We start from the raw sequence: 23,160 nt of genomic DNA on the forward strand, positions 1-23,160 counted from the left end.
CATGAGTGTAAAGTAAAATAACTCCTATAAATGAAAGAGAACACCAGGGCTTTGCAAGTTAAAATCTTCTCACTTTTGATAGAAATGTGGACTTAAGAAATATTTTTCAACAACACAAAATAATCGTTCATATATAACATTACACATCAACGCTGAACCAGGGTACTCCTAGCCACTAGAAACTCCAGGTTTTCTAATGAAAGGAAGTTGTGCTAGGAGCATGTTGTCTTTCTCCTAGACGGGTGTGACCTGGGCAGCACGCCGTGGGTGGATGCTGGGGTGAGTTTACAGCCAAGGACTTCCCAATACCTGTCGAGTGGTGCTGGGGATTGCACAGCAGGAAATCCTTTCTGGGGACACTGGAGTCACTTTCCTCCCAGGTCTTTTCATTCTCTCCCATATTTCTTCCATTCTGACCTTTCTTCTCTCACACACATCCACAGTGGAAGAGGAAGAAGAGAGAGGAAGTAGAGAGGAAGCAGGGGGTGCTGGCATTCTGAGTGCTCTGGGCTTCCACACCACACTTCATTCAGCTGGGCTTCCAAGGTCTGAGCTCTAAGAAGAGCTACCTAGTAGCTTCCTTTTCCTTTTCCTTTTCCTTTCCTTCCTTTATTTTTATTTTTTGAACATAGTTGACATGCAATGTTACATTAGTTTTAGGTGTACGGCAGTGATTGGAAAAGTCTATGCATTACACTATATTTACCACAAGTGTATACCATCTGCTCCGATACATCACAATTACAGCATTTCTGACCCATATTCCCTGTGCTGTGCCTTTTATTTCTGTGGCTTATTCATTGCATACTGGAAGCCTGTCACTCCCACTCCTCTTCACCCATTTTGCCCAACCCACACTCCCCTTGCCATTAGCAACCATTAGTTCTCTGTATTTATGTCTGATTGTACTTCTTGTTTACTTATTTGTTTTTTTTTTGTCTGTTTAGATTCCACATATGAATGAAATAGTAGGGTATTTGTCTCTCTCAATCTGACTTATTTCACTTAGCTAACACCCTCCAGGTCCATCCATGTTGTCTCCTCCTTTTTTATGACTCTGTAGTATTCCTGTGTGTGTGTGTGTGTGTCTCTGTGTGTGTGTATCTCACATCTTCCTTATCCATTCGTCTGTGGATGGACATTTTGGTTGCTTCCGTATCTTGGCTACTGAAAGTAATGCCGCAGTAAACATGGGTGCATATATCTTTTCGAATTAGTGTTTTCATTTTCTTTGGTCAAGTACTTATAATATTGAATCATGATATTTCTATTTTGACTTTTTTTGGGAATCTCCAAGGACAACCTACTGAGTGGGAGAAGATTTGTACCTGATGTGTCTGATAAGCTACATCAGTGAGTGACTTTTCTGTGTCAGAAAGTGCTATGGTCTGAATATTTGTGCCCCCCTCCATATGTTGAAGTCCTCACCCCCAAAGTTGACGGTAATAGGAGGTGGGGCCTTTGGGAGATGACTAAGTTCTGGAGGAGAGTCCTCATGAGTAGGATTAGTGCCTTTATGAAAGAATCCCAAGAGAGATTCCCAGCCTCTTCCCCCTCGTGAAGATAAACGAAGTCTGTGATTTGGAGGAAGGCCTTCACCTGGCCATTCTGGCACCTGGATCTCACACTTCCAGCCTCTAGAACTGTGAGCAATGCATTTTTTTGTGTGTGTGTAGCTACCCAGTCTGTGGTATTTTGTTACAGCATCTGAACACACTACAGTAGGGAGCTTGGAACCACATTCTTCTAACTGGAAGAGGGTAGTCCGCTCCTCCCCACACTGTGATCGATGGGCCAGGAAGCACCGTCTGCTCACAGTCCTTTCTCAGAAGAGTGGTCCCAGGCTAAGTGTTCCTATAGAAAGTGGGTTTGCCTTGTGTTGAGTGACTTTGCCATTTGGTCACAGCAGACCCATGCTGGGAGAGCTCATTCAGGCCCCTAGTGCCTACTACCTTCTACACGTTGATGACTCTCAGAATTGTCTCTCTGGGTTAGATCATTGTCCTGAGGAGAACTCTTCTATCGTCGTGTCTACACGTTAGGTGCCTAGTGGGTATCTCCGTGTTGGTGTCCCACTGGTATCTTCAGGTCACCATGTTCAAACATAAACTCATCCTCTTTCTCCTCAAACCTGCTCTTTTTTCTTAAAGTTCAATATTTATGTATGTATGTATGTATGTATGTATTTATTATTGTATTTATTTATTCATGGAGACACAGAGAGAGAGAGAGAGAGAGAGGCAGAGACACAGGCAGAGGGAGAAGCAGGCCCCATGCAGGGAGCCCGATGTGGGACTCGATCCCTGGTCTCCAGGATCAGGCCCTGGGCTGAAGGCGGCGCTAAACCGCTGAGTCACGGGGGCTGCCCTGTTCAATCTTTTTAAATGTCATAGCCATTCACTCCGTAACCTATAGCCAGATGCCCTAGTGTCATGTTTGACTTCTTTCTCTCTCTCACTGTGACAATTAATCAGTTGCCAAGAGTCACTGATAGCACCTCCCAGCAATCTTGCACAGCTAGGTACCTCCTCCTCTGTATATTTGCACCTACCTCATGTCTTGTCCCCCCACTTCCAGTCTTTGGAATTCCCTACCTGGCATCCCTGCTTCCATTCAATCTGCTTGAATCTTCTCAACACCAGTCAGAGTGATTTTCCTTGAATGTAAGTGTAATCACATCACTTTTCTGCCTCAAACCCTTGAATGGCTCCTTTTGTGTTTATTGATAACTCTGTTGGCTGCAGCCTTAGTTCTCTTGACTACCCAGTCATGCTTCATACTCTGGTCCCACCAAACTTACCTCATGTACTTTTTTTGTCATCAATGCCAGGTAGATTATTGTGTGCAGACCCTTTCTATTTTGTTCTTCCTGCATTAGGATCACCTCCTAAACACGAATGGACATTGGACCATTAGAAATGTCACTTCCTCCAGGAGCTATTTTGTGACCCACCAAGTCTGGGCCAGGCACCTTATAATTGCTTTAGAGCACTATGTCCTTCTCAGACTTTTATACTTGTTTATTGTGTTTGTATTTGTTTATCATTTTTCATGTTTGCTTCCCTCTCTTGCCTGCTTTAAGCTTTGTGAAGGCAGGGATCTTGTTTATCCTATTCAGTATTCTGGTCATATCCCCAGTGCCTGGGCAGGTAACAGACACATGGTAGGTATTGAGTGAATATTTGTTGAAATCATTAATTGAAAGGCCACTTTATATCGGCTGAATTTACAAGAACTGGGGACATGATGGTGTTCTGTTTTTGACCAGATCAAGCCTGTGGTCTTAAAACGTACAAATTTGAGATACAATAGATAAAGCAGCTAGAAGCTATGGACTGTTGTTTCTGGTGGGGTGAGGAGATGCCCTGGGCTCCCAGAGTTGCTGCTCTACCTGAATCATGACAGATTTTGGTTCCGGTTCTTGACGATGCTTCTGCTTTCTCATGATGTTGGACATTCGGCCTCAGAGTGCCTCTTTGGTAGATGAGATGTTTTCTCTTGCCTCCTCACTCTTCAACTATCCTTACACTGTACTTCCAAAATAGGATATAACTGGGGGGGGGGGGGAGACATTACTGGGGCCTATTTATTTTTGTTATCTAAAAAGAGTTCAATATACAATATACCTGTGCTCGTTTTCTTTTACCCTTGTTTAAACAATGTCCATTTTTTATGTAGTCTAATGCCTAATGATACTGATGAACACCTCTGTGCCTTCCTATCTCTGTCACCAGGTACCTACTGTCAGTGCACAGTAATATACTAGACTCCTGAAATCATTCCAAACTTAGTTTTTTTGAAAAAAAAAAGGCACAGTATTCTATGATTAATCTTTGCCCTATCTTTTCTGTTCTCCCAGTGCCTTGACAAATACTTATTCTTTGCTTGGCTCTGTTTTATCTTAGGCTGGTCCTCACTTCACGCTGGATGAGATTAATGTTTCTCTCTACCCCCTCCACTGCAAATAAAATCCCTCAGGTCAGCACTCCTTGACTTAGTAGGTAATCCCTAGAGGCTTCTAGAAATATAAAGGAGAACATACTGGCCAAGGACAACCATGAGACAGACTAAAGTTGCCACATATATATTTTGCATGCCATAGGGCAGTGTGATTAAAAGAAAAGCTAGAGATATAAACTACCTAGTTTTGTGCTGGCCACGGAGATTTTCTAAACACAGTTGCGTTCATTCTTCTTTCTTCTTCCTCCTTCTCCTCCTTCTCCTCCTCCTTCTTCTTTCTTCTTTCTTCTTCTTCCCCTCCAGCCATCAGCAGCAGTGATAAACCACAAATGACAGAAGCATGTGACAACTATTGTTGCTGATCCTGAAGAAGGCGATCTCACAGTCAGTATGGTTGAATATATGCTTTCTTTTTTTTTTTTTTAATTTTTTTTTTTTTAATTTTTACTTATTTATGATAGTCACAGAGACAGAGAGAGAGAGAGAGAGGCAGAGACACAGGCAGAGGGAGAAGCAGGCTCCATGCACCGGGAGCCTGATGTGGGATTCGATCCGGGGTCTCCAGGATCGCGCCCTGGGCCAAAGGCAGGCGCCAAACCGCTGCGCCACCCAGGGATCCCGAATATATGCTTTCTATACTCAAGTGGCTCCTGTGGTAGATGACACATGGGCAGCACTCATAAAGCCGTTCCATTGGAATGCTGGGGTGGAAACCCCATTGTGGTTCACATGGAACCATTACAGACTCAGATTGCTGGAGACTGATGCCCAGGTTTCTATTTTAGAGGATGCAATTGGTATTCTGTTGCTCCAAGACCTATGGCCTAGCTGAGTCTTGTGGGGTTTTTTCCTCTTCTGTTGCCTAAAATCTTTCCCCTCCTAAGAGCATCGTAGTAGGTCCATTATCTTGTTGCCCCTGGAAGTAGTCTGGTGGGACTACAGTCAGGTGCACTGACCTTCTCGAGCCAAGAGGTGGGATTTGATCCAACTTAAACCTACTGCATCTTCCTCCCTTGAAGAAAGAACCTTAAATAGAGGAACAAAGAACCAAATGTGGTTGGAATCCATGTATCCCAGTGGCATGCAGGTCTTGTCGAAGATCATTCCTGACCTCCTCCTCCTCAGCCCCTGGAGCACTTGGGTTCTGCCTATGTCTAAGTCTTTTCTTCAGTTTTTTGGATCATCTTCTAATAAACAAATTCATTTATTCTGGGCAGCCAGTTTCTGTTGCCTGCCACCAAAGAAGGCGAGCTGTTCTAAAGACCTGCCTGAGCTACAGGCCTGCCACCCAGACAGTAGCCCCCAGTCTGCCTGTACTCCTGTAAGAACAGGAGGGACCATTCTGTCTCATAGTCTGGGCTCTAGAAGTGATGGGAGTGAAGTGAAGTTTCTCATATCTTGTCAGAGGCTGATCCTTGGTGGGTTATAAACTCTTTTAATAATTAACTTGACTCACAGCAGCATAGTAGAGCTTGCAAATAGCAGGTGCTCAGTGAATGTTAAGGTTTTTTTTTGTTTTATTTTTTTTTAATTTTTTAAATTTATTTATGATAGTCACAGAGAGAGAGAGAGAGAGAGAGAGAGAGAGGCAGAGACACAGGCAGAGGGAGAAGCAGGCTCCACGCACCAGGAGCCTGATGTGGGATTCGATCCCAGGTCTCCAGGATCGTGCCCTGGGCCAAAGGCAGGCGCCAAACCGCTGCGCCACCCAGGGATCCCAATGAATGTTAAGTTAATTGAGTTGTTGAGAGGCCCCAAACCTGAGTTCTAGTGGTGCCTCTGGCACTATTAGCAATGGGAACTTCATTTCATCTTGGCTTCCCTTTCTTTCTGAATAAAATGGAATCATAATATTTGTCGCCTCTACTTCTTAAAGTTGTCCAGAGGGTAAACTGATGCAATGCATGAGGGAGGATTTGGCACCTGCTAAAACATTGAGAAAGCAGTTGGAAAAATAAGACATGAGGTCTAGCTTTGGGCCTCCCAAGGTCCACTCAATGTGGACAAGCCCCTTGCTCCTTGGCCCTCAGTTTCCTGATTTACAAAGAGGGGAGTTTAGACCATGTGATTTTGAAGTTCTCTTTGACTTGTAACTTTCTATAATTTTGTGAATGGAAAGTTAGATTTATGTGATGTGGGTGGCTGTAGTCACTCAGGAAGTTGGATCTGCTACTTCCCTTCTACACCCTAGTCTGAGCTTCCATCGTCTTTGGTAACAGGCTCCTGTCTCATAGGTCCCATGTTTTTTGCCATCTGATACACATGAAGCTAGAGTAATACTGTTTAAACAATCAAATGCTTGTGCTGCATATGAAGTTTGATCTTGCCCCCTACACCTGTTCCCTGGCTCTCTGCAGTCCTACTGTGCTGGCTTTCTGTTTGTTGCACAACTCTCTTCTCTCTAGGACTGGTGTATAATTTCTCCTCTTTTTTTTTTTTTTTTTACCAGATACTCATCCATCAGGTCCCACCTTGAATATCACTTCCACAGAAAAGCCTCACATGATCTCCTAGGTCTGGTCAGACTCCCATTAGGTGTACCCTTTGTGCTCTTCCTTTTCAGGATTTTTAACACTTACTATCAGATAATTAGCTTTGTAATTGGCTGTCCAGTGAAGGTCCCACTGGGTGGTAAGTTTCCATAAGATTCCATAATGTTATCTATTTTTACACAGCAGATCTAAAACTTCATGGTTTACCTGTGTAGCCAATGGTTTGCTCATGATGAGCTGAGCCAAAATCAAGATTCAGATCTTAACTGACTGAGCCACCCAGGCACTTCTCCATGTTCAACTTAAATTAAAAAAAATAATAAAAAAAATTAAATTTAAATTCAATTTGCTAACATACAATATAACAGAATGTTCAACTTTTTAAAAAAGAATGGTCAGATATCATTGTTGATACAAACATACATGATTTTTAAAATTCTTTTTTTCTACTAGCCGTCCATATTTGCTACCTAATCAAATGTCTATTTTTAATTAACTGTTGAAATCATGGTATCATCACTAATAGCTAACATGTATTCAATGTCAGGAACTGGGCTAAATATCTTACCTATCTGTTTGAATTTAATCTCAATAAATCTTTTATTCCTCAAGGTAAAGATAGTCCTCATTTTCTTGATGAGGAGACAGACTTAGGGAAATAAAACTTGACTACATCACCAGGCTAGCACATGATGTTTTCTATGGCCTTTATTTCCATAGGCAGAGTTTGATGGTGCACTTTAGCTGTTTTCCAGAGGAAAATACAGAACTGTGTATAGATAGAAATGACTTAGTACAAAGGACCTTTAATACATATTTAACATTTGTGTGGGTTTAATGCCCATGAGCTAATATTATAAGGCTGGACATTTGGATATTCATGGTCTATACTAAATTAATGATGAATCCGAACTTCATTTGAAACCAGAATTACAGGTAAAGTCTTGGAATATATTTTCAGTAACGGGTCAGGTAATTTAATTTTTTGGTTTTGTGGGCTGTGTGTTTTCTGTCACAACTACGCAACTCTACCATTGTGGTGCAAAAGAAGCCATAGAAAATATGTAAGTGAATGGGCTTAGCTATGCCTCAGTGAAACTATTTGTTGGCCCATGTGGTGGGCTGAATTTGGCCTATGGGTCATAGTTTGCCAGCCTCTATTATAGTCCGTTTTGTGTCTATTTGATCACCATTAATGTTTTCCTCACAAACTAATTTGTTGGGATATGATTTTAATGATAATCCAGAGGTCTGTACTTTACAAAAGTCTGGACCCTGGGAAAACCTGCTCCAACCCACACTAACTGACACTTAATGACTTACTGGCTTTAGTAATCAGCATAATGGCTTCTTTAGTCTGATTTATTAGCAGCTAGTGAGTTAGGTTATCTGTCTTGGAACTAAAATTGACATGGCCTTGCCACCATCATGAATAAGGGTGCCCATCCTGGTCCACAGTCAGGATAGAAGAAAACCCATATTGCTCTCAGAGACAAACCAAAATAACAAGTTGGATCTGCCTACTTTGAGTCTCCAAGACAAATGAAATCATGAGCATTTCCTGAAAGTTACTGATTCCCTAACAAAACAACTCTGACTTGAGCAAAACTGATGTCTGATGATACATTATATGTGAAGAAGTTAGCTCTGAGAAAACTGCTGCTTTTTCTTCAGGAACAGAGTAGCTATAAATTTAGTAACCCTGACAGTTAAAAAAGTTAATATATACATGTTTGCTGAGTCAGTTCCCCTGAAGGCTGGTGGTCCCTCTGCAATTTACTTGCAAGCAAGCTACTTATTTCCTTTTTTGTATGCTTTGTCTCTGATTCTGTCTTTCCCATATGTTAAGGTTTGGAGATCCGTTTGCTTATCATTCACTGTGAACAGTATGAACAGTTTCCTACTGGACATATAGAGGATTGGTAATTTAGGATGTTGAAGTTTGATTTAACCTACAGGAGACCGTTCATGGCCTATTTTAGCAAACTAGGGATAAAGCTCCCACAATGGCAAGAGAAATCTTTCCTTTGTATGACTTTCTTCCATGGTGGCAAAAGGGGGAAGAATCTAAAGGAATTTAAATTGGGAAGAAGCTTGGAAGCATAGTTGTAATTTGAAATCCATAAAATCTTCGTGAAATCTACATTGTCTGAGTCAGATTTGACCTTGTGCTAATGCCTGATTCACATGGTGTAATAGGCTAATAGTACTACCTAACATTGCACCTGTCTAATGACTTCCATATTCTTTTAAGATAGCATAGGTTTCCAAAAGAGTCATGAATATGGGGCACAGGGTGCTGGCTTTTGCAATCTCAAGATGTGATTATTTCATTTCTCTTATCCTAAGATTGAAACCTAAGCCAAAATGACCCAGAAAAAGCCATGAAAATCCTGAATTTGCTAATGAAACATCTTTCTCCCACCATAGTTTTTATCATAATGAGAAACTATGAGCTGTTTCCATGGCAATTGATAGAGCCATCTAAATAAGTATGGCCAACTGAACACAATATATTTATCTTTGCTACTTCCTATAATCATATGAGAAAGACAATAAAGGAATGAGCATAAGCTCATGAAGGCAAAGAACAGAAAATTAGAAGAGGAGAGCAAGCAAGTGTTGTCAAAATTTTAGAATTGCCAGAATATGGAAACAACCTATGTGTACATTAATGGATGGATGGATACACACACACACACACACACACGCACACTCTGTGACATTATTCAGCCATAAAAAGAAGGAAATCCTGCCATTCATGACATGTATGAAATTTGAGGGCATTATACAAAGTGAACTAAGCCAGACAGAGAGACACAAATACTGTATGATCCCGCTGAAATGTTAAATCCAATAAAGTTGAACTTACAGAACCAGAAAGTAAAATTGTGGTTCTCTAGGGCAAGGGATAGAGTGGATGGGGTATAGGCAGATATTGGTCAAAGGGTACAAACTTTCAGTTAAAACATGAAGAAGCTCCAGAGATCTAATGTACATCAGGGTGATGATAGTTAATAATACTGTATTGTGTACTTGAAATTTGCTAAAAGTAGATCTTAAATGTTCTTATCATACGCGCACGTGCGTGTGCACACACATACTTGCAGCTAAGTGAGATGATGGATGTATTCATTAACTTGATTGTGGTAAGCTTTTCAGAATATACACATGTAGCGAATCACATGTATACCTTAAAAATATACAATTTTTATCTATCACAACTTGATTAAATTCAAAAAATAAACAACAAGGCCTGCAAAACACATTTAGAGTGGTGACTGTCCAACATAGCAGCCAGGAACAGCCAGGATGTGGCTGTTTACATCTCAGTTAATTAAAACTAAATATAATTTAAAAAATTTGGTCGTTTTGCTTCATTAGCTATGTTTGAAGTTCTCAGTGGCTACATGTGGTTACCATATCAGACAGCACAGATACAGAACGTTTCCATCATGGTAGAAATTTCTGTTGGACAGTGCTGTTTTAGAGATGGAAATTAGATGAATGAACAGGAACTGAGTCGAGTTTCAGGTTTGCTTGCTCTGTGAAGTCCCTGCCTGTGTGTAGTGGGTTGAATGGTGGTTCCTCAAAAGATATGTCCAAATTTGCAGGACCTGTGAATACAATCTCATGGGAAAATGGGCCTTTTGCAGATGCAGTAAGTAAAAGATCATGAGATGCAGTCGTCCTAGGAGACTGGGTAGACCTTCCATCCAAGGAAAGGTGTCCTTGTCAGAGAGCGCAGAATGCCATGTGAAATGGAATAGAAATTGGTGTTGGGAGCTCTGAGTGAAGGAAGGCCTGGAGCCACCAGGGCTAGAGGAGGCAAGGGAGGAGCCCTCCTGGAGCCTTCGGAGGGCGCCCTGCCAACAACAGTTTTGGATTTCTGGCCTTCAGAACTGTGAGGGAATAAATTGTAGTTGTTTTAAGCCACCGAGTTTCTGATGACTTCTTACAACAGCTGTAGGAAACTAACACTTGGGGGAATACTGTGTCCTAGGTGAAGAGTTTGAACCAGAAAGGCTCTGGATGGGGAAAAACGAGGCATGTATGAGGGCAGGACAACGTGCCTTCCTGTGAGTGTCTGAGTGTAAGACTTTCATCCAGAAAGGGGAATTTCTTAAGGGATGCTTCTTAGAGAAGAAGGGTTTTACATGGGGCAGGTACCCCAAACTGTAGCTGCTAAGAATTCCCTCCCCCACCTAGCCCCCCTCAGTACCAGGCTCATCACATCTCTCTTCTTCCAAAGGCCAGAGGGATAATTGCTATTATCTCAGCTGTGGATCGAGCAGCCGACCGGCCTCCTCTCCTGAGCACTTGATTCCCTGAATGTTTATATCACCCTTTAGAGTTTTAGAGAGATTTTGCTTTGTACCTGGTCCCTTCTCTGCACCTTGTTCTGTTCCACCTGTTTATCCAGCCTCTTCACTCCTGATAGGTTTCTTCCCTCACTCTGCACAGAACTGAAAGATTTCCCAGCCCAATCCCAAGGAGCACCGCTGAGCTTGTAGGGGACATGCATGATGGCCTGTTGATCTCTCTTCCTTCTTCAGGCCTTGTGGCTCTTCAGAATTCCTGATTCTTCTAGGAAGGATCTTGTAGGGGAGAATCTGAGTTTTATGAGCCTCAAGACTTTATAATTTTGGGAGCATCGTTTGAGAAGAGAAATTCAAACTTGCAAATACAAATTAAAGTATAAAAGTCAAGCTTTATATAGAACATAAGAAGAAATGACATCAAAGTACTGTTATAAAAAACCTTATAAGTCGCATAAACATATAAAAGTCAGAAAAATAGGGACACCTGCTCAGTGACTCAGTGGTTGAACATCTGCCTTTGGCTCAGACTGTGACCCCAGAGTCCTGGGATCTAGTCCTGCATCGGGCTCCCTGCAGGGAGCCTGCTTCTCCCTCTGCCTATGTCTCTGCCTCTCTGTGTGTGTCTCTCATGAATAAATAAATAAAATCTTTTAAAAAATCAGAAAAATACTTTAGATTTTAAAAATGTATTGCCTGTTAATAAATATTATTATTATTTTCAATGTCTTGAGGCTATGTACCCTTTGATATTTTCTTCATGTGACATTAATTTTGTGCTATTTCTACATGGGGAATAGAAAGATAACAGTCTTTTTTCTAGTATGTTGCTTAAAAGCTTTTCTGTTACTGAGGATTAAGATAATTTTTTTTTTTTGCTTTACAGTTCATTGATAACATACATTTTTAGTATTGTGGTCAAGTGTGAAAAACTAAAATTTTATATGTGAACCGTTAAAAGCATACTTGCTATTTAATATGTTATTATAATTTCTACTCTATCAGTACAGGAAAGTACAGATTGTGTTTCCCAAACAAAAAAAAAAAAAAAAAAAGGGGGAAAAAAGGGATGTTCCAATTTCATGAATTGCCTTATTGAATAAATTCCTAGTAAGAGAAGAATTCCTCTGGGCCAGGTGTCAAAAATTCCTTTTAACCGTGAGAACCCGATCTTCTGTTTTATAATTTTATAGATATTATAATTGGAAAAATTTTCCTCTAACTTTCAGCTTCTTGCAGTCCTTATTTCTCCTTCGCATTATCCACATACTTCTAGCACTGTGTGCTATAGGATCTGTTTATACAGTAATAGGCCCTCTGGTCCTGCATCTTCATGCTCCCCCGTTGCTGGGGGAGTCAGCACAGTGGCGGTAGGAATATCCTTCCTAGAAGCTATTCTTACACCACACCAGCTAGCAATAATTTACGTGTGGAAGTGGCTGTGGACTGCATAACTATAGCCCATTAAATTTAAACTAAATATGTTTCCAACTCAACTTCCTCTCTTAGCTGGATCCCAAAATAACTGTAGCCACTCAACACTACTCTCCTGCAGTGGGTTGATTAAAACTGCTGTTTCTTTCCACTCCAGCATCTGCATGAAGAAGACACTGGAGTGGAGAGGAATCACAGTCCTAATCAACCAATGCCACTAAAAGATTTTGCTTTTGCCAATTTTACAAAAATGTATAAAGAATCATGTGACGTTGCCGGCACACCTTCCAGGGCCACGGGTGAGGCCCATGCAAGGGAGGACCTTGAAACTTCAGATGCATTAGCCTCCCAGCAAATCTGTTTCGGCTCAACACTTTCTTGTGTCCCTACAGAGCCAGTGTTCAGAGACCAAATGAATTTATCCACTTCTCAGGACGACTAGCTTGAGTCAGAAGATTTTAAGTACATTGACCCAAGAGAGACATTTCTTATTAGAATCTGTTCCTCCAGCTGACAAAAATGAAGCCAATGCTTTACTCTTTCAACCTGGTGAATGACACAGTTTTGACTGTAAAGGAAACTTATGGGAAGAGTGAAAAACAGAGTGGTTCTAATTATTAACATTTCTAAATCCTGCACTGGCTCTTAGATCTATCTTCCCAAATGTCATCTGGCTTCGATTATTTTTTTTTTAAGATTTTGTTTTTCAATTTATTTATTTGATTAAGAGAGAGTGTGTGCAAGTGGGAGGAGGAAGAGAGGGAAAGGGACTAGCAAACTCCATGCTGAGCACAATGCCTGACTCAGGGCTTGATCCCAGGACCTTGAAATTATGACCTGAGTTGAAATCAAGAGTCAGACGCATAACCCAACTGAGCTACCCAGGTGTCCCTATCTGGCTCTAATTCTAGCCATACATCATTTTACCATTTACCTTTATATCCTTACTCCCCTTATTCTTGACCACATAGTTCTGCTTTTGTCTCAAAGTATAGTGTAAGGGTGCATGGTTGATTTTATTTTATTTTTTAAATTTTATTTATTAGAGAGCAAAAGCGAGTGAGCAGGAGCAGGGGCGGAGAGAGAGAGGCAGAGGAAGAGGAAGAAGCAGACTCCTTGCTGAGCAGAGAGCCTGATGCGGGGCTGGATTGCAGGGCCCCGAGATCATGATCTGAGCTGATGCTTAACTGACTGAGCCACCATGTGCCCCTGCTGGGTTGATATTAAACCAATTACCAATAATCAAAGAAGACCCTGCCATATTTGTGCTATGTGTTTCAATACACAGAGGAATGCACTGCTGAACAGAGACTATCAACAGGGTTTGCTGTCTAGAAAATGGTCATTTTGTTTGATCAAGTGGGCTTTCTGGTACTACTCAGGGCCCAGACTCCATGATTCTCTGAATCCAATGGGCAATGCAAGCCTGTGGTTCCAATTTACATGTTCAATTATTGAGGGTTATGGAAAGCTTCACTCATTTATTGGGCCTTCTGCTTCAAGATTTTAGCTGTCCTTAGCATGGGGTGCACAACTGGAATATCTCTTCTTTATTTTGTTTTATTTTTAATTATTAGAAAATATTTATGTTAGAGTGTGCAAGTGGGGGGAGGGGCAAAGAGAGAGGGAGAGAATCTCAAACAGACTCCCAGCTGAGTGTGGAGCCTGATGCAGGGCTCAATCCTACAACCCTGAGATCAGGACCTGAGCACCTGAGGTGAAACCAAGAGTCAGATGCTTAACTGACTGAGCCTCCCCTGGCACTCTCCTCTCTTCTTTTTTAAATTTTTATTTATTTTTAAAAACATTTTATATTTTCATGAGAGAGAGACAGAAAGAGAGAGAGAGAACAAACATGAGCAGAGGGGGAAGGGACAAAGGGAGAGGGAGAAGCAAACTCCCTGACCTGAGCTGGAGGCAGATGCTTAACCAAGTGAGCCACCCAGGCACCCCTCTTCTTTTTGCTTTTTAAATGAAGAAGATATTGTCTGCTGCACTGGGCCTCTGTTACCACCTGAAGGAGGCTGGAAAGACCAGACAGCCCTTCCTTGTGCTCCAGAAGGTAGTTAAACTCAGAGAGGCAAAGAAAAAATGAGTCTTGGAAGTTTCTGAGAGTGAAAGCCCACTGACTCTTGCCTTGGGTGGAGGATGAAATAAGTCACCAATCCGCTGAGGCCCAGTAGGTAATGAGCGTGGTTGGGAGAAATTAATAAGTCAATACAAGGAAGGATGAGAAGATCCTAGTCTGAGTTCATGTTTATCCTTTGAAGTCTCAGTTTGGACATGAAGAAGGTTTGTGGGGCTGTTGGATTAAAGTCATGCATATATATATCTACGTCTATATAAATGTATGAGTACATGTGTGACACGTATTTCTGTACACACATGCACAGACACACACAGATATGTAGTTATTTCTGGGCCCCAAGTAACCCTACAATGTCAAGAAGAAAATTTGAGTAGCGGCCACTTTGCAGTCTTTTCTCTGTGACCTGGAGAATGGAGACTGTTTTGGTGACATCTGGCCGGGACAATCCCCTTCACCTTCTGGGGCCACCAGCAAGGCTGGGTTCTTTGGATGTAGCACAGATTTGGGTCCCTGAACAGGTCTCCTGTCCTCTGAAGGTTCTCTGCCCCTCGTGAGCTTGGAGCAGCAGAGGCTGCTGGTTTCTCAACCTGTAGGACATTTTGCTTCAGCTCTGATTCCCCCACCATGAGTCAACACAAGCACAGAAGAACCTGGCTCTCTTCTGTTATTTCAGTTTTTATTCTGACCTTGAAATTTTTTTTTTAATTTTCAACTTTTTATTATTTTTAAAAAAGAATTTATTTATTCATGAGAGATACAGAGAGAGAGGCAGAGGGAGAAGCGGGCTCCCTGGGAAAAGCCTGATGTGGGTCTCAATCCCAGGACCCCAGGATCATGACCTGAGCCGGAGGCAGATGCTCAACTGCTGAGCCACCCAGGTGCCAATGTTTTTATTTTTATTTTTAAATTATATTTAAATATGCACATCGGTTACCTGGAAATCAGTGTAAAGGTTTCCTTGAGAATTTTGAGATTTGACATTCACAACTGGGTTCTGATTTAACACATTCCTTTTTATTTCATAGAAAAGCCCCTGTCAAATTTTGCACTACTAAGTTGTTTGAATATCGCTGCCTGACAGCATTTTTTTTTCCCTTTGGGGGAAAAGGTACTTTGTTACAGAGTGGAAGGACTTCATTTTAATGCTGTCATCATGTTTAAAACTTACTTTAGATTTCAGTGTATTTTCCCTTTTGTAGGCCCATAATTTCTGGTTATGATTTATAAAAGATTTGTTTTCTGACGCAACAAGGTTTTCTTTTTTTTTTTTTTTTAAGATTTATTTATTTATTTATGATAGACATAGAGAGAGAGAGGGGCAAAGACACAGGAGGAGGGAGAAGCAGGCTCCATGCTGGGAGCCCGACGTGGGACTCTATCCCGGGTCTCCAGGATCACACCCTGGGCCAAAGGCAGGCACTAAACCACTGGGCCACCCAGGGATCCCCGCAAAAAGGTTTTCAAAGGTAATTAAAAAGTCCTCTCCAGATAGGGAGACTGCCAACAAGATAAACAAATTATGTAGCTTCTTTAAGTTTTATAACATTTATAGCAAAGTGCATGTGTTTCATATGCAGAAAGAACTACCTTTTTGGTATTTACTTGGCCCAGGAAATAGGGATGCTGGTGGATAATGACCTTCCTTCTAACACCGACAGAGATGAGACATTTCTATTAAAACAAGCTTGGATCACAGTCTTCTATTAGAGCCTTTTTAGTCTTGTTTCTTCATGTTCCACGTTGCTTTTATAATTAGTTTCAAACTTAATCCTATGGAGTTTGGCAGGGAAAAGAAAGAAGGACTTAGTGAAAGCTCACATTTGCAACTGGATGAGTTTTAAGCTATTTAGCAGAGACTTTTGATGATAGCACATTAAGCCAGAGATGCCCACATGAAGAAAGAAAGGGGTTTATAGTCCCATTATAGATGTGTAATTATAGTAGCTTTTCCTTCAGAGGTAGACTGATAATCTGGGGGGGGGGGCGGTAGAGCTAGGAGATTGTCCTTAAGAATGGAGGAAATGTCTGTGGGTGCATATGGAACCACATTTATTCTACTGTATACAAATTCTTAATGGACCATACCATGAGAAGAGGTAGCCTATAACAGAGAAAGGGTTAATAGTCTTAATATATACATAAAGTGTCCCTTCCCATCAATAAAACAGAGGTGAATGCTCCATTAAAAAACCATGGCTTGGGGTGCCTGGGTGGCTCAGTATTTGAGTGTCTGCCTTTGGCTCAGGGCGTGGTCCGGGGGTCCTTGGATCCAGTCCTGCATCGGGCTCCCTGCAGGAAGCCTGCTTCTCCCTCTGCCAATGTCTCTGACTTTCTCTCTGTGTCTCTCATGAATAAATAAATAAAATATTTAAAAAACCCAAACAAACCATGGCTTGATGGATGTCATCATTTGGTATATAAAAGAAGATACATGGTTAATAAATATCATGAAAAATATTCAATTTTATTAGTAATCAACAAATGGAAATGAAAACTAAGACGTCATTGGACTGTTAGATATGAAGAGATGGGACTGAAAATATCCCATGTTTGTGAAAACAGGGAGAACCAAACATTTAGCATGTGGGCAGGGTGCTCACAATCCCTGTAAGCTTCTTAGGGGGCCGTGTGAGGTGCATATAAGAAAATCTTTCTAAAAGTTTATAATAGTTTAACTCAGTAATTCCATTTCTAGGTTAAACTCAAAGAAATAATGAGACAAGTCTGAGAGTGTTAATGGTGGCTTTAGAATCACCTAAAGTTTCTCTCAAGACATTAGTTGACACTGAGAGAATGGAACATGCAGCCACTAGAAAGAGTGGGGTGTATTCTGAAGAGAATGGGTTCTCCAGGAGTCTCTTGTACTTCTGCATGTTTTGAGAGCAGAAGCACCGACTACTTTTATTCCTCAGTATCTCTTTGAATATGTTTGCATAACAAACAGACTTGGAAAATAGAAATCTCTTCCTTTGAGAGTAAAGAACAGTCATGCCCAGTATAAAAGTTTCCGATTCTTAGGGCTCAAGGTTATTCTCCTGTAATGCAACTCAGAGTGTGCAGCTCTCATCCAGTTCTCTTTACGATGCTTTGTGGGAGTTGGGGATTGGGGAACTGGTTTAAGAAAATGCTGACGCTCTGGCTGTTTCCACTTTTGTAATAATCTTGTCTCTGACCCAGGAGTCTTGTGTCTTTATGAAACTGTTCCATGTTAACTTGTTAGCTTGTAGTGTAAAATGTCAGACCCTTCACAGTTCTTGACTTTCCCTTTTTCCTCATTAAAAGTTTCCTGACTTATTTTTACCAGTTCTTTTATTATTTTGTTGCTCTTTTTACTCATTTTTGGTTTTAAGCCCAGTATAGTTAACATACTGTAAAGGTGTTATATGAATTTCAGGTCCACAGTGTCATGATTTAAAAATTTTATATATTACTCAGGGCTCATCATGATAATGTACTCTTAATCCCCTTCACTGTTTTCACACAGCCGCCCTACCCACCTCCCCTCTGATAATCACCAATATGTTCTCTACAGTTGAGAGTCTGTTTTTTGGTTTACCTCTTTTTCTCCTTTTGTTCATTGGTTTTGTTTCTTAAATTCCATATATGAGAAATCATATGGGATTTGCCTTTCTCTGACTGACTTGTTTTGGTTAGCATTATACTCTCTAGCTACCTCCATATTGTTGCAAATGGTGAGATTTTATTATTTTTAATAACTGATAATACCAAATTGTGTGTGTGTGTGTATATATACATATATATATACACACACACACACCACATCTTCCTTATACAGTCATCTGTTGATGGACATGTGGGCTGCTTCCCTAATTTGGCTATTATAAATAATGCTGCTATAAACAAAGCCTTTTGATGTAGTGTTTTCATAGTCTTTGGGTAAATACTCAGCAGTTTAATTACTAGATCATATGGTAGTTCTATTTTCAATTTTTTGAGGAACCTCCATACTGTTTTCCAAAGTGGCTGCCTTCCCACCAATAGTGCACGAGGGTTCCTTTCTCTCCACATCCTAGTCAACACTTGGTTTCAATTTGTATGTCCTTATTTTTACCAGTGCTTTTTAAAAATTTAAAGTAATATACAACGAGGGGTATAAAGATGAAAATTATTACCAAGACCTCTTTGAGAACTACATACTAATCTGTAACTTGTTTTGTCACAAATCCATGAAGAAAAGATTCCTTTAAAGGATCAAAACACAATAACTCTAGGCTCTAAGGTAAACTTATCAAAAGATGAAACTTTTATTAAATACTGAGAAAGCTCTTAGGATAGTCCGTCTTTTTAAGTGGGTATCTGTGATTCCTTTGTATGGAGATTTCTAATTTGTCAAATCAGACTCCCATTGATAATTCCAGATTTTTACTAACACAAACAATGCTATGGTAAATCTTTGTGTATAGGTTCATTGGTGGATTGATAGGATATGCTTATAAATGAAAATAACATTCTCAACCTGTGTTAAAGTGTTTCCACCACATTGATCAGTTGAGAGCCACAGGCTCATTTCACAGTACTTGGTCAAAAATGTTTCTTTTTTTTTTTTTTTTTTCAAAAATGTTTCTGAAGAACTAAACAAAACAAAAAACTATAAGTATGTGTCTTATTTTGAATATATGAATAAAGAAAAGTTTGAAGGGAAGTCACTAAAATGTTAGCAGTGACTAATTCTGGATTGTGGGATTTGTGTTGACCTTTATTTTCTCTTTATAATCTTTCATATTTTCTTTTTTTCAAAAGATTTTTAAAATTTACTTGACAGAACACACATAAGCATAGGGAGCAGCAGGCAAAGGGAGAGGGAGAAGCAGGCTCTCTGCTGAGCAAGTTGCCCAATGAGGGCCTCAGTCCCAGGACCCTGGGATTATGACCTGAGCCAAAGGCAGATGCGTAGCCAAGGTGCCCCCTCTTTCATATGTTCTGATTTTTTTTTTTGCCCTGAGCATGAATTACTTTTTTTAATCAGAAGGGTATTAAAAGTACTAAAATTAAGGCTGGGGTAAAAAAATAGGATAACACAAAGCACAAGACATCAAAAAATATGAGTTAAAAATTTTGTGTCAAAGACATTTAAATAAAGTTACAATTTTACTTAGAATTGTTTGATGCAAACTTAACATTTCTTGAGTCCAGAGGAAAGAAATACTTCCCAATAAAGCAGATGTAGGCCTTTGTAAAAACAAAACAAAACAAAAACAAAAAAACCCCAGACATTTTTAAAAATTCTCCATGCTTAGCTTTTTCTCCTCTATATTTATTAATCACTCATATTTCCTGAGTAAGTACTCTGTGCCTGGTTCTGCTTTCGATGCTGTATCAGGAGTATGGACATAGTATGCTTTACTTACTATGTAATAATAATATGCTTTATACTGGTTTTAGCTAGGAATTTCTCTGTGGTTAATTGAGGGCTTTATTTCTCTCCAGTTTTATTGTGTTATGAATCATTTTATTGCTCAGTAGTCTGTCTGCTAGAAGTGTGTGGATATGGGAAAGGATACACACATAAAATAAAAGTCATCAGTTTAGGCACATACGATCAGATGACTGCCTTGCGGAGAAATGACAGTGAGTCCCATGATATGTTAGCTGCCCCTTTTTGGAACGAACGTGCATGTGTGCATTAGATGATTTATTGATTAACAGATATCTGGTGGTTTAAATACAGTTTCCCTTAGCTAGTAGTTCACATGGAAATGCTAAAGCCTATAGTGGTAGGATGGAACGTGCACAGCCTGTGGTTAGGGGTCATTGGATTTAGACCATCACACTTAGCCAGTGCGGTGGAGAGCTAGTTCCTATTAACACTCCTTACTTTTTATATCTCTCTTCCCGCCAGTAAAAACAGCTGTCCATTCTGAGGGATGCTGTCCTGTATCTGCTAGTCATTCAGGCCAGAGTCTCTGGTACGAATAGTGTGGATGATTCTCTGATTTGTTTTGTAACTTCTCTGACTTAGTAACGTGGGAAGAATATATCGTTTCAGCTCAGAGAAATTCCTGGTAGGCTGCGAAGCATTTTAATTTATTTAAAGAGACTTTGAGCTCATACTAGGGGAAGGCAGTTAATTTCTAAGTTTGGGGTGAGACTCTAAGTGCTGATATTAAGCTCGATGGAGTAGTTGTGCCATTTGGTCATGTTTTGGTCTCCTAAAAGCCTGTGGCTGACTTAAATCATTAGAGACATACCATTAAATTTTATGAACTATGAATGTGCTTAATAGTCCAGTATAACAAAACGCTCTAAGTTTCTTCATGGGCCATTGCTTTTCCTTGAGGCCATATACACATTTCCGATACCGCTGACAATGTAAAGGGTGATCACCCCAATGAGATGATAACATGGAGGGGACCTTTAAAGCATTTGATTGGGTTTGACCTCATGGAAAGGTAAGGTTGAGACGTTGGTGGTATTACAGAGTGTGTGTGTGTGTGTGTGTGTGTGTGTGTGTGTGTGTGTGTGTGTGTTAGCTCTAATGAAAACTTGAGGTTTGGTCAGTGTCTAATTAAAACCATATAGGCTGTGGTTTATGAAAACTATGATAAAAGTGTTGAATTTTATCCACATCTTAAAAAAATGTAACTCCAGCGCAAGTCTAGTTTTCTCTAAAAGAGAACAATAGCTGACTTCCTAATTTTTTTTAATAGTTATTTAGCACAAGGTGACATAGATTCTTATTTCATAACGTTTCTGACAAAATGGCAAGGGATTCCTTGTGGTGGATAGTAGTTGAGTAAGCCCACTTTTTGAGCTATTTGACATTGATTCATGTGCCCAGATCCTTTGAGACTTATTTATTTTTTTATTCTCTCTCTTTTTTAAATAAATTTATTTTTTATTGGTGTTCAATTTGCCAACATATAGAATAACACCCAGTGCTCATCCCATCAAGTGCCCCCCTCAGTGCCCGTCACCCAGTCACCCCCACCCCCCACCCACCTCCCTTTTTACCACCCCTAATTCGTTTCCCAGTTAGGAGGAGTGTCTCATGTTCTGTGAGACTTTATTTCTAGAATGAAATTAATACCACAGTTTTGATTATTTTAAGTAAGGTAATACCACAAAAGCAAACTTAGAACTATTTATATGAACATTTTACTGCTCTTGTGATATTTTTCATTGATATTTCTGTAGCACGTGATAACGGATTATACTAAACTGAGATGCATGGGAATGAGCATAGGATCTCTGGGCATCAGATAATTTCACAAAGAACCTTAATACAGTTTTGTTGTCTACTGGAAGCTGAATAGGTGAGGAATCCCCGGAGCCTAAGAATTTGATATTGCTAAAGAAGCAGCCCCATTTTCTTTCTTCTTTTCTGGATTTTTTTTTGTTCTTTCTTATAAGTTTTTTTTTTTTTTTTTTTTTAATACGTCTTACCTAGCAATCTTCTTTATCAAGACTGTGCATGTGGCCAGGTAACTTTATGTTCAGATCCTCTGACCAAAGACCATGGGGAATATTTCTGCAGTCAAAAAAGGTTAAATCTAATAGTTTATTTCAGTAGGGAAGCATGCACACTATAGGTGACCCCGGCTGTCTCAGAAGGGAGTTAGGGGACACCTGCAGGGTTTAGGAGACTACAGTTAGCCACACAGTGGTCTTGGTGAGCACTGGGCAGAGTTGGGAAACAAGGCAGGTCTGCACTCGTGTCTGGCAGTGTGTGGTCTGAATGAGCTGCTGTTAGCAGGTCTGAGCTGGGATTGTCCTGCGTGCCCCAGTCTGGTTCACTTTATCTGTTTTGCATCCTATGCATTCTGTTTTGGTTCTCAGTTACCCTGTTCTGGTCCTTTTTCAGCCTAAGCTGAAGGAGAGGTTATGATTTTGGAGACACCATCAACCTAGACCTGTTGTCCCGAGGCTGCTGATCACAAATGTGTACAGAGAATGTTGTCCTTGGTCGAACTAAAGTTAGTTCCTTGTTAGGTATAGGATGAGCTCCTGAATCACCTGACATGGCCGTGAGCGCTCAACAGCACAATACTCTGGAGACCACACATTTGGCACCTAAACCCAGGCAAAACCTAGACAAGAATTAGTATGAGTTCAAAGCATGCCCCTCTGTTTTACAAGGTTCTGATCTTCCCTTACATTGGTTATGGAATATGTAGCTTTGTCAGCGTCTGAATAATAATTCTTGTTTGTGAGGGGTGAGGTTCTTGAGATTACCATGATTAAAAATGGAGCTCTCTACTAATAGTATGTAATGCTGAGCCAGCCAAGAAGCAAGAATATAGCCAAGCAAATAAGGGAAAAGGCACGCAAAGCAGCATATGACAGTCAGTTGTTTCTGCCTCTGGAGAGGTGAGGTTTGGGAAATTTTGGATGGAGGTCATTGGCCTCACATCATCCTCAAATTTAGGACCGAGAAGCTCTGGAAACTATCATTCGGTCACAGTTGATTTTTTGTGCTCGTATCAGTGGTACCTGTCAGTATTTCTCTATAGGGTCACTAGTCCAGGTTGTCTGGTACACTTCTTGACTAAGGAATTTTCAGCGTTTCTTCTAGAAGCTTCAGTTCCTGAATTTAAACTTATGCTAAGGGCTTTTAGGTGAATATAAGGAAAGAAACAGATACCCTTTTGGATAATATGGTTACATGACTCTGGTTAAATTTTTATAACATTGGAGTGGAAAGAGTGGTGTTCTATATTAAGCAATAAAACATAGTGTTTGCTTAATAAAAAATAGATAATTAGTCACTAATCTTCCTAGGTGTAGAACATGATAGGGACTGTGAAGATCTTGAAAAATCCCTAGGCTTTCACTTTATCTTCAAAAGTATTCTATGAATGTTTCTAGCTGACAAGCATGTTTCCACATAGAGGCAAAAATATTGTGT

The sequence above is a fragment of the Canis lupus genome, chromosome 2 (assembly GCF_003254725.2).
Source record: "Canis lupus dingo isolate Sandy chromosome 2, ASM325472v2, whole genome shotgun sequence".
Taxonomy (NCBI): Eukaryota; Metazoa; Chordata; class Mammalia; order Carnivora; family Canidae; genus Canis; species Canis lupus.